Raw genomic sequence first — 13,017 nt, forward strand, 5'->3', positions numbered from 1 at the left:
CTTTGAGTTTCCAGAAAGAAGATGTTGTGAGCCAGCAGCTGAGGACCAGTCCTGGCCCACACTCCTTAGAAGGTGTGACTGCAACTCTTCACTCTCAGAGAGGCACATATTCTGTAGTTAACAAGGATGGTGGAATCTGCAGGAATAGAGGACCGTCAGGTATCAGAGGGCACGGAGATGAGGGATGCCACAGCCTACGTTATGACCAAAGAAAGGAAGAGGAGTCATGGTGGCCACAGCCCTTCTGGAAATCCTTCCCTGCCTCAGACATGCTCCTCACCCGAATTTCCGCAGCAGTGTCCGTTTACTGCCTGCTGCCCTCGCCTGGCGTCTCAGGAAACTACCACCACTGCAACCACAGGCGTGTTAAACAGTGAGTCAGCCATTGGCCAAGGCAGGAATCCAACGGAAGGGTGTCAGAGCTGGAAGGAACCTCAGGGATCATTTTTGTACAGCCACTCCATTTTACAGAAAAAAAGGCCCAGGAAGGGGTCTTAGGCCACATTAGTGGACTTGAGCTTCCTAATCTACAGTCACAGATGATCTCTGTGGCTCAAATTACTTCCAAACCTGGGAAATAGAGGGTACCCCTAACAGCACACTCTTGTAGTTTGGGTACAGGTATTACAGAAACGTGTCCACCGTCAGTCACTAAAGTAGCTGTTTATAATTCCAAACATGCAGAATTCCAAAGGAGAGCCCTTAAGGAAGGATTAAAAGACAAGTAAATAGAGACTTGGTTCCTTATCTCTCAGGGTAAACCTCCAATCATTGATACTCCTAGATTCAAGATATGCAGGGAGAAGGAATGGAACAGAAGCTCCTGGAAGTCTTGTCACTGGGTTCCACATGCTTTCGGTAACCAAGCTAATGTCCAGAAGCATGAGGTCTGAAAGCCCACCTGGATCTGAGCAGCTGTGGTTCTCTTCTGTTCTCAAGCATGAACCCAGGCTTTCTCTTTTGAAATCCAGCCATGCAAGGAAGTCTCTGACTCTCAGGAAGTGCCTGGATTGTCTTGTACATAAAGTGAAATATTCATCTTCTGTGGGATCCTAAAGGTGAAACAAGATCCTATTTCTAGCCTCCCTCTTCCTTTGGGAGAGCCAAAGGGCTGGATGTGCATCAGGCCAGTAAGAATATACCTTCTTTCTGAAATGGTGATTATAAATTATAGACAACAACAACAACAACCCCAAAGTGGCAGATGTTGACAGGAGTAAAAAGGGAGGAAATAAGAGCTCTCTGTGTTTAAATGCTGAGTTGGGAGCTTTGGGTACTACCTACCAGGTTGTAGCAATCTGTAAGAGAAACTTTGAAACCACAAATATACCTCATTGCCCCCACTAAGAACCCACTATAGTAAGGTGTGTCCTCCAGGCTGAGATAGAGCAGGAATCCAGGAACTGGTCCATGAGCATGCATGGGTAGTGTGAGGGAGCAGGGCAAGTGTGCCTGCCAAGAGTGGGCCTAGGGCAGGAAGAGGGAGTGAGGCACAGACAAAACCTGTGAAAGCCAGACTACTGAGGGAGTAGCTTCATGTCTCTACGATGACAGCTGTAAAATGCAGAAGTGTGGCAAAGCCTGCTCGCCCATCACCAAACCTTTTTCCTTCTCTTCTTGGGTCCACAGCTAGACCACATTTCCCAGCCTCCCATGCAGATGGATGTGGTCACGTGACTGACTTCCAGCCAATGGAACAGGACCGCGAAAGCCTTCCATGCATCACCCTTTCTCTATTCCCCATCTGTCTGCTCAAGGTCAATGTGTGGGGTGACCTTGGGTGACCTTGGAAGCTACATGATGAAGGCGGCAGAGCTTCTCTCAGCCTGGGTCTCTGATTGACTGGGTTGAGCTGATATCCCCATCTACTTTGTTCCCTTTCTCCAGCAGAGGGAACAAAGAACAACCTAGAAACATCTATTTTGTACTGTTACATAAATAAAAATATATTCCTTTATTGTATAAAGGCACTGAAATTTGGGGTGTTACGTATTATAGCACATAGTAATGCACTAATATGAAGAACAAGCTTCAGAATCCCTTAAAATTGCTTTGAGAACTAATAGAGAACGATCATGGTGGCATCATTAGCCATTTGTGCACCCTCTGTAGCGAATCAGGGGCATCTTTAAACTAGTAAGGATACAAGTAGAGGAGATGTCATTATTCCTGGTTTCACAGCTGAGTACGTCGAGGCTTAAAGAGATTCAATAACTTGCACAGGCCGTCACACCTGGTAAGTCCTTTGTCAAAACTCACATTTCTAGAGAGACCGTTGAGTACTGTGTGGGAAAGGACCTTCTTAAATCTCACATAAGAGACCATGTCAACACTCCACCCATATTGCCGTCGTTCCCTTTACCATCCCCACCCCAGTAGGCAGCATTTGTGTCTCTATCTGAGGGAGGGCTGGCAGCAGCCTGCTGGAGTCCACTCTGCCTGTGCTTATGGAGGGCTGGAAATGCCTGGAATTTACAGCCCTCTAGGGATGCACTTGACCAAGGATGACAACGCAGGGGTACATGCTCCAGCCCCTCACCCTGATCAAGATACTCTGGGGTGTGACCTGCACTGTCCCCAGGGTTCCCTGCAAGATGAAGCCAAGGGGAAGCCTCCAGGGCACTTTGCCTGACACTGTACCCTTGCGTGGCCTCCTCCTAGCTGGTCACACCCACCCTCCCACTCCCCTACTGGTTTTCTTTCCTAATCAACCACTTTTCTTTCAGTGCTTGCCTTGGGGATAGAAACCTACCCTAAGATATTTAGAGTCCGTCTCACTTCTTTTTCCAAGTGAGGAAGCTGAGGGGCAGAGAGGAAGGGACTTGCTGGAGGTCACAGAGGAGAAGGGGGCTACAGTCCAGGTCCCTGAGTGTCATCCACTGTTGTTCTGACAGCCGACGCCTACTGCAATAACTAAAGAAGGAGTCAGGATTCTGACTGGAGTCAAACTGACTGAATCACCCAACCAGCCCTTACCTGGACGCCTGATGCTCTGATATGTACCCATCGTACTGTAAGGACAGGCAGACATTCAGCCAACAGACATTTATCGAGCATGTGTTGGTGCCAGGCAGCGTTCTGGGTGCTGGAGAATCAAGGTGAACAGATGGTTCACGTCCCTGCCTCTCATTAAGGAGAGAGAGACACCATGACATGAGGGAGTGATAAATGCTAAGAAGAAAAGTAAAGGGGGATCAGGGGTTTGACAGTGACAAGGGCTGCTGTGTTACCTAGGGGGTCAGGGAGAGCGCTGTGAGGAGTTGACACAAGAAGATGAGATAAAATGAAAGCGAGCGTTGTTGCTCTCCAGGTTCCCCCTCCGGCAGCAGGGCAGTGTGGCATCTGGTTGGCACTCAGTGGCCGTCATTGGTGGGCAGCTTGCTCTGCGTGGAGGAACTTCCTCTGAGTCCATGTGTTGTGCGGTGTTGTCACAGAGCCTGGAGGACTGGCTGGCTCTTGCTACAAGAGGGCAAGGGAGACAGGCTAGCAGCAAGGGGGCTGTGGCTTGTGACTGTGTGCACAGAGCATGTACCCCACTCTCCCAGAATGGTCTTCCAGTCCAAAAGACAGAATCGGAGTTGTCTTCAGTCGTTTCAGATAAGCCATTATCTTGAAAAGAAGGAGATCTGGAGTTATGCATCAGATGTTCTCTTCAGGACTTCAGATAGCACATATGTGCCAAGTTTAGGGCAGAAATCTTCCCTTCTTAAATTGTAACCGTCTGAAAACCCTGTGACAGCTCAAAGCTTGAGGCTGTGGGATTTGCAGTCAGGCAGATGTTGGCCCTGCCCTAATGCTGTGTGCTCTTGGGTTCCTCACAGGCCCTCTCTAAGCTCAGATCTGAAAGATGATCCCAGGCTGAGGGAACAGCTAGCCAGGGCAAAGCCCCTAGGGAAGAAATATGCTCAGGTTTTCAGGGAGCATTTTGTCATTGTGACTAACTCTACCTCCTGCATTCCCTCGAGCCACCCATGGCCCCACACAAGTCTTGCTGCATCTGGAGGTCATGCAGCAAGCCCAGTGCTTTTTGGGAGAGATGCACCTGGCCCTACCCCAGGGGCTGTGTCACCTCCCAGGCAACACTCTCTCTCCCCCAGCCAAGACACAGTGTTCCCTACTCTGCTTTAATTCCTACTGTGGCTGGTCTTTTTGTGGGAGAGAGGATGCTTTTTACAAAATACTTATCTTTATGCTTTGATTTTACAGCAGCAAAGAAAGTCACCTTTGAGCTCATCTTCCAAAGACAATCATCCAGATTCTTGAATGTATTTCATTATTGCCTTTTTTATAATAAATATTTTTCCATGGTTGAGAAATCACATTTTTTCCTCTTCCTACCAATTCGTTTATTTTCTTGGCCTGCCACTTCCTATAAAAGGTGCAACATATGGTAGAGGAATTTTCCTCCACCTGGGGTTTTGGAAATAATTCAGAATGGTTCTTTGGCCGTTGCTGGCTAGAATGTGTGTTTTCTTTTATGAAACCTGCTACTTAGAATCAAGGGTCATAAAACTGAACATAATCTGGGAAGACAGATTAATTTTTGTTATAATAAAAACTGCTTCTCACAAAGGAATGCTGAAACGTGGACACATGCTCTGCCAGAACCCAAACTGTTCACAGTAATTATGCCGTGGTGCCTTTTCTCCCTTTTTTCCTTATTTGTATTTTTTTAGTCTTAGTCTTTTTTTTTTTTTTTTTTTTGAGACAGAGTCTCGAACTGTTGCCCTGGCTGGAATGCAATGGCATGATCTCAGCTCACTGCAACCTCTGCCTCCCAGGTTCAAGCAATTCTCCTGCCTCAGCCTCCCAAGTAGCTGGGATTACAGGTACCTGCTACCACGCCCAGCTAATTTTTTGTATTTTTTTTCTTTTTCTTTTTCTTTTTTTTTTTTTTTAGTAGAGATGGAGTTTCACTATGTTGGCCAGGCTGGTCTCGAACTCCTGACCTTGTGAGCCGCCCGCCTTGGCCTCTCAAAATGCTGGGATTACAGGCGTGAGCCACTGCCCCCAGCCCAGTCTTTCTACAAGAAACATGTTGTACTTGTATAATAAAAATATTTTTTAAATTCACTAAAATAAGGGGGGGAAACAAAAGACAAATTCATTTAAGTGTACTATATCCAGTGTGTTACAGGATGATAATAGATGTTTCATGAAAAACTAGTCCAGTGATGAAATAAGTTGGAAAACATTGAGTTAAACAAAGCTAACTGGATTTATTCCCCGCAAGACTTCTTGGAGCTTTTAATATCCTGGTGGGTCTTATGATCTTTAAGAGGGTGCTATACCTAGTGATGTTACCAGGCTTATCTCATCTCTGGATCCCCATTCTTAGGAATATCTCTCCAGGAATATTATCTGTGGAACACTCTGGAAAACCCTGTTGCCAAGCTCAGACCATGTGCAGAATCAGGGAAATGCTCAGGTCTCATTAGGCCAAGTTCTAATATGATTTGCAGAGTTGAATGAAGCCTTGTTGGGTTGGGAAATTTGAGACCACATCAGCCATTAAATGAGAAACACTGCTGAGATCTCACTGGCAGATTAAGATATATGGCCGGGTCAATTACGGATTTTCCAATTACAAGATGTGGAAAGGTAGAAGGACATTCCTGGGCATTTGGTTAGTAGGATCACTGAGCTTTTGGTTCAGCACAGATGACAAGACTTGGATAAACAGAGGGAATTCCCTGAACCCCAAGGGAATGAAATATTGTATTGGTTCATTTTGTGTTGTTATAAAGGAATACCCGAGGCTGGGTAATTTATAAAGAAAAGAAGTTTATTTAACTCACAGTTCTGCAGACTGCACAAGAAGCATGGCGCCCACACCTGCTTAGTTTCTGATGAGGCATCAAGAAGCTTTTAGTCATAGCAGAAGGGAAAGGAAGCCAGCATGTCACAGGGCGAGAGAGGGAGCAAGAGAGCGAGGAGCAGGTGCCAGGCTCCTTTAAACAACCAGCTCTCCTGTGAATTAAGAGTGAGAACTCACTCATTACCATGGGGAGGGCACCAAGTCATTCATCAGGGATCCGCCCCCTTGACCCCAACACCTCCCACTAGGCCCCACCTCTAACACTGGGGATTACATTTCAACATGAGATTTGGAGGGGACAAACATCCAAACCATATTAAATATGCTTGCAAATAAAACAGTCCAAAGGAGCATAAAAGGGATAAGGGAGAGTGGGTTCAGCAGACAGATCAGGGCTCCCTGTATGCACTTGGGCCTCACCAGCTCCAGGGCTGGGCCTCCAACTGCCAAATCTGCATCTGTTTGCCTGAGGGCTCCCTCTGGCCATTGGAGCCTGCAATGACCAGCGGGCCAGAAATGCATGAGAATTGATGTGTGGCAGCTTGAAACCAGTGACTGGTGGGAACTGGCGAGCAAACACCCCAGAGCATCCCACCTTGTAGGCAGCATGGCCCTGATGTGCACTGGCTACAATGGCTCCCAGAATTCCTCAAAGGCTAAATCTCCAGGTGCCCATAGGGGCCTCTTGTTTGGTAACACATCGTTGGTTGCCTGCCTTTCCATCTCTGTTTTACTTTCCCTAGGAAACAAGGTAAGTTCTGCAGGAGTCTCTACTCTGGCTAGAAAGCCTGATTTCCTGGGTTTTCATGATTCTTCAAAGCAAGATTTGTACTACTGCAATGAGTTAAGAACAGTTCCATTTTGGCCGGGCGCGGTGGCTCACGCCTGTAATCCCAGCACTTTGGGAGGCTGAGGTGGGTGGATCACCAGGTCAGGAGATCAAGACCATTCTGGTTAACACGGTGAAACCCCGTCTCTACTAAAAATACAAAAAATTAGCCGGGTGCGGTGGTGGGCGCCTGTAGTCCCAGCTACTTGGGAGGCTTGAGGCAGGAGAATGATGTGAACCCGGGAGGCGGAGCTTGCAGTGAGCCGAGATGGCGCCACTGTACTCCAGCCTGGGCGGCAGAGAGAGACTCCGTCTCAAAAAAAAAAAAAAAAAAAAAAAAAAGCAGTTCCATTTTATTTCTGACAGAGGGCAGCATTTCGTTTTCTTTCACAGAGAGATGTATTCCTGGGCTTGCAGATGACTCTAGCTCAAAATAAAGAAAAACAAATTGAAATGAGGATTTTAATCACTGTGAAGGGAACGAAAGGCTGTGTCAGCGTTTCCATGGTAAGTGCCGTCTTTCAGGGATTTAGCATCCCAGCTGTAAAAATATGCTTTATGCTAGGATTTGGCAAGAGCAAGCCTCAGTCACTTAAAACCTATATATTATTAAAGATTCTACTTTCAATCAAGTCAGAAACGTGACTCTGTAAAAATGCCACAGAATGCTCCTCTGACCCTTGCGACTGCCAACTGCTGCCTGCCACGTTCCCTGCCAAACCAGCTCAGCACTGAGAAGTGGCAAAGGCGCAGCAGCTGGACCTCCCCAGAGGGTGCTTTGCGTTCTGGAAACGGTTCCGCTGAGGAAAAGGGCCTGGTTCTTTGTAGAGGCTAAGTGCAGCCTTTTAGGAGGTCCAGCCTGGGGGTTTGTAGGTGGCTGTTCTCTGAGCACTGGCTCATTTGCTCCCTCTCCTGCATCCCAGGCCCCAGGGTTACTCAAGGGGAAGGAAGTGTGTCAGCACAGCCACACAGCACCCTTGGCCCCTGGGCTCGGGATGCCGAAGCCACTGCAGACAGCGTAAGTGGAGGAAACTCAGGTTGAGCTGATGGGAAGCCTTAGACTTGTGCTGATTTTACCTGGCAACCCGGGCTCCCGCGGTCTGAGGGGAAGACAGGCGGCTAGGTCAAGTCAGCAGCCAAAAGAGAAAGCAAAACAGGGCTCAGTCTGAGTTTTTATGTCACATCACATAAAAGCCACCTCTGCTTGGCTTTAAATAAGACCAAATTTGCAGAAACTTTGGTATGTCCTTTATTTGAAATAGGGCTGTGGAGGTGGTGGGCACCTGGGGGAGGGGGGCGGGGGGGTGCTCCTTATGATAAGAGAAAAGGTAAGAGCAGAATGTCACTTTGTACAACCCAAAATGAATCCTTAGTGTGGTGCCAGTGGTGTTTATCAGGTCTTAGGCATTAGCAATTTAATCTTTCCCCTAACACAGCAAGTGGTGCATACTGTGATTTCCATTTTTAAAATGAACCAATCGACACCCAGAGGTTAGGGAATTCACCCTTATGAAGGTCTCATGGACAGTCAATAAGGAGCAGGCACTTAAAGGCAGATCTTTATGACTCCAAGTCATGGGGCTCCGTATATTGCACTTGGGAGCAGGCACAAATTCTTCTCCCAGGAAACAGTGCAGGAGCAGAGTTCCAGGGTTCCACCAGCCCATCTCCTCACCCATCCCCAGGTGGTGGGCATCCTGGCACAGTGCTCAGTGTGCCCCAGCCCCAGCAGATTTCCTGCTGTTAAGATAGACAATGGCTGCAGAGGACAAGGCTAAGAGCAGCTAAACTCTAAAGCATTTTGATTGCTAACATTTTTTGAGTGGTTATTGTCTACCAGTCACAGTTGGAAGCACTGTATATCTGTTACCTCTCTTATAACCACTCCCAGTAACTGCCTGAGGTAGGTAATAGCATTGTCCCCTTTTTACAGGTGAGGAAACTGAGGAACAGAGAGATTAAGTAACTTGCCCAAGGTCACATAGCCAGTAGGAAGTGGAGTGGGATTCAAGCTCAGACAACTTGACTTCCCAGACCAAACTGAGGACTGGTGTCCTGTGTGGGGAGCAGGGGTGAGGGTTGAGGAGGGTGCACTTCCCCAACCTCTGAATATTCACACAGGGTCTAGGTGTTCATTGGTAACCCAATCATAAGTGGCTGGGCTGGACAGGACTTCAAGCCAGCCAGTCCCACCTCTCATCTTCCTATTGACCGTGTTGATTCTGTAAGAGGCAAGGGCTGCCTGAGGGTATCCTCCTGTCCTCTACAATGCGACACTCTGGGCAGAGCCAGAGTGGAATCCTGAGTCTCCTGGGCCTCCCGCTTCTGCAGAAGACAAGATCTTGTGATGGAGTCTCCCATGAGCAGGGTAAGGCAAGGTTCTCCTGTACTTTGTCCCCATGGTGACTCAGGTGAGATGGCCTGTGAAAAGCTGTGACTGGGTGAGTTACATTCAGAGTCTGGGCAGGGCTCCTGAAGGCTATCCTGTGCCCCTCAGACAAGCCAGGTTTACTCCCCTCCTCCATCTCTCAGTCTGGAGAAGGAAAGAGATCACAAATAGCTGGGGGTGAGATGGACATAATTAACGGTTCGAGAGTGCATCATAAAGCAGAAAAACTGATTCCTGTTAGCCTGGGAGTGCCATCCATACTACCCGAGGAAGATGGGATCACACAAACAATTGTACAAGGCAATAACACCCCTGATGCTGAAGCTGTAACATCTATTACACCGAGACATTTTGGTTATGACTTCATCATGCATTTCTGAGTTGGTCTAAGTTTTTCATTGGCACTTAGATATATTGGTTTATAAGGCAATTAGTGGAATTGAACCTTTCAAAGAGTTCAGGCTCTTCATGTGGGATGTGGTGGGGGAGAATGGGGGAGATGGGAGGAGAGAGGAATAGAGAAAAGCTATAATATAAACAAAAGAAGAGCAAATAGTGGCAAATATTGGAAAAGATATTTATTCTCACTAGTAATCAAGGACATGTTAATTCAAACAAAAAATGATTCTTTGCATTTTAGACCAGTAAAGACGAAAAAGAATGACCAAACCCAATTCTGCAAAGGAGACGAGTATGTTATTGAAGGGACCACACTGTTATTACCTTGCTGGGGTATAAACATTTTAAGCATTATCTCCTTGATCCAGCCTGAAAAATGTATTTAAGAGTAATCAGACAAATGCTTAAAGGACATGCTTACAAGAATGTCTACAGTGGTATTGTTAGACTATCAAAAAAGGAAAAACTGCTGAGTATAAATTAATAGGGGACCAGAATGGCAGAGTGAGAGCCTTCATAAATCTGTTTCTTCATAAAAGTAATGAAAGCACTGGCAAAAAAAATTGCTAAAATTAACTTTTCCTTAACTCCAAAAATCAACCAAAAGCTTGCAACAATACAAGTTTACTTAAGAAGAACTACTGAACCTCCATAAGAGTAGCTATTTATGGCTTTATTTTTTATTTTTTATTTTTTTTGAGATGGAGTCTTGCTCTGTTGCCCCAGCTGGAGTGCAGTGGCTGGATCTCAGCTCACTGCAAGCTCTGCCTCCGGGGTTTATGCCATTCTCCTGCCTCAGCCTCCCATATGGCTTTATTTTGTTTTACTTTTTTAAAGACGGGGTCTCACTCTGTCACCCAAACTGGAGGGCAGTGGTGCAATCATGGCTCACTGTAACCTCAAACTCCTAGGCTCAAGCAATTCCCCCACATCAGCCTCCCAGGGAGCTGGGACTACAGGCCCATGCCACCACACTTGACTAATTTTGTTTTATTTTAATTTTTTTATGGAGGTGGGGTCTCACTATATTGGCCAGGTTGGTCAGTTTATGGCTTTGTGACCTGACCTACTCCCAACAATCAATGCCTAGTTCTACTGTAACTACAAAAAGTGGCAGCCTTGCAGCTACCAGGTGGGGTTTAGAGCATCTAAAAAAAGTTCTATCCCTAAAGCATCCACACTAAAGAGCAGGACAAAAATTTAAAAGAAAGATTTAGGAAATGAGATGTCCATAACACATTTTGAAACGTTTTGACAGATCCCTGGGGATCCAGAAAACCACATGCACATCCAGAACTATGCACATGCCTAGGAAAAAAAGTGAAAGGGCCTCATCTCTCATCTCTGGCTCACCTCGAAAGTACAAGTAAAACAGGAAAGCTAAGGCTGAGGGGTAAACTGCTTGTGTATTGAAAGCATGCCTCAATATACACACAGTCCCATGGGAAGGATGGAAGACTTATCGGTTCAAAGCATTTAAACTAATCTCTGACCAATAATTAACTGACAACTAAGCCACTGAGTAGAAACTTCAGGGGCCACACACTACAAGGAATACAGACTTTAGAGAAGTAATCCAGAAAGGTCACTAAGTAAACAGTAATAACAACAATAAACCCTGGGAAGAGAATAAATCTGATTTTCAGACCTACCACATTATATGTCTAGTTTTCAACAAAAATTATAAGACATGAAAGAAGCAGAAAAGTATAGCTAATATCTAAGGAAAAAAGCAATGGGCAGAAATTATTCATAAAGAAGGCCATATATTGGATCACTAAACGATGACTTTAAATCAGCTATTATAAACATGTTCAAAGAACCATGTCTTAAGGACTAAAGAAAAATATTACAATGTCCTGTCCCAAGGAGGTAATTTCAATAAAGAGACAAAAATTATAAAAAAGAACCAGGTGGAAATTCTGGCATCAAAAAGTACAATAGCTGAAATGAAAAATTCACTAGAGAGGCTCAACAGCAGGTTTTAGCTAGCAGAAGAATGAGTAAATTTGAAGATAAATCCATTGAGATTATCAATTCTGATCAAGAGATGGAAAAAAGAATAAATAGAAATAAACAGAGCTTCAGAAACCAGTAGGAGTCCATCAAGTGTACCAATATATGCGTAATAGAATCCCAGAAGGAGAGAAGAGAAAAAGTGCAAAACACTATTTGAAGAAATCATGGTTAAAAACTCAAATTTGATGAAAAACATTTAATCTACACATCCAAGAAGCCCAATAAACTCTAAGCAAGACAAATTCAAGTCAATATACACCAAGACATATCATAGTCAAAATCTTGGAAACAGAAAAAAAACTCACTACATAAAAGGGGTTCTTAATGAGATGAATAATGGACTTCTCATGAGAAATGAAGGTCAGAAGGCAGCGTGATAATGTATTCAAAATGCTGAAAATAAAAAACTATCAATTAGGAATTCTACAATCATCAACACTATCTTTCAAAAGTGAAGTCAAAATTAAGATACTCCAAATTAACAAAAAATGAAAGAATTTGTCACTAGCAGACCTGCCCTACAGAAAAATGAAATAATTCCTTGTCCATTTATTTCACTATTAACCTTGATATGATTTGGATTTGTATCCCCACCCAAATCTCATGTCTAATTGCGATCCCCAGTGTTGGAGGAGGGGCCTGGTGGGAGGTGATTGGATCATGGGGGTGGACATCCCCCTTGCTGTTCTTATAATAGTGAGTGAGTTCTCATGTGATCTGGTTGTTTAAAAGTGTGTAGCATCTCCCCCATTTGCTCTCTTCCTCCTGCTCGACCATGTAAGATATGCCTGCTTCCTCTTTGCCTTCTGCCGTGAGTGCAAGTTTCCTGAGGCCCCCCCAGCTGTGCTTACTGTAGAGTCTGTAGAACTGAGTCAGTTAAACCTCTTTTCTTTATAAATCACCCAGTCTCAGGTATTTCTTTATAGCAGTGAGAGGATGATTAATACAAACCTTCCCAAATGTGAAGAGAATTTGCGATTTACTGGGGACAGTAGAGTGAGAATACATTTTCCAAGGGCTATGCCGTAACTTGCTCACAGCCATCCTTCCCTGCTCTCCAATCCAGTCCTATGTAGGCCTTTCTGCTTTTGACCACTTTGCCCACAGTATGCAGATGCTCTGAGAGCCCTCTGGGAACCTTAGGTAATGCTTTCCCAGAGCTTCTTGGGATATTGTACTTATACCTTGCAGAAACTTTAGAAACTACCTGGGTTTGATGCCAGCTTCCCCCTTCCTAGCTGTGTGACATTGAGCAAGTTACCTAATCTTTGTGTGCCTGTTTCCTATCTCACCAGTAAGAAGTCAAGGAATACTCAGCTCCCAAGTAGCACTCTCCTGTGCTAGCTGCACAGCCCTTTGGGGAGCAGAGGGAAGGGCCAACTGTGTCCAGATAGGGGCTAAAGGGATGGGGTACTGAAGGGTCTCTTTGGTGAATGAATTCCTATTCTCCTTGAGGCATTCACCCATACTCTGCGTCCTCCTTGCCTTCTCCTTGTTTAGCCTCTGCAAGGCACTTCCCGATGGCCCTACCTACCTCCCTCCAGCCCCCTTCCAGTTTGGTGG

This window comes from Macaca nemestrina, chromosome 2, assembly GCF_043159975.1.
Source record: "Macaca nemestrina isolate mMacNem1 chromosome 2, mMacNem.hap1, whole genome shotgun sequence".
In the NCBI taxonomy this organism is placed as follows: Eukaryota; Metazoa; Chordata; class Mammalia; order Primates; family Cercopithecidae; genus Macaca; species Macaca nemestrina.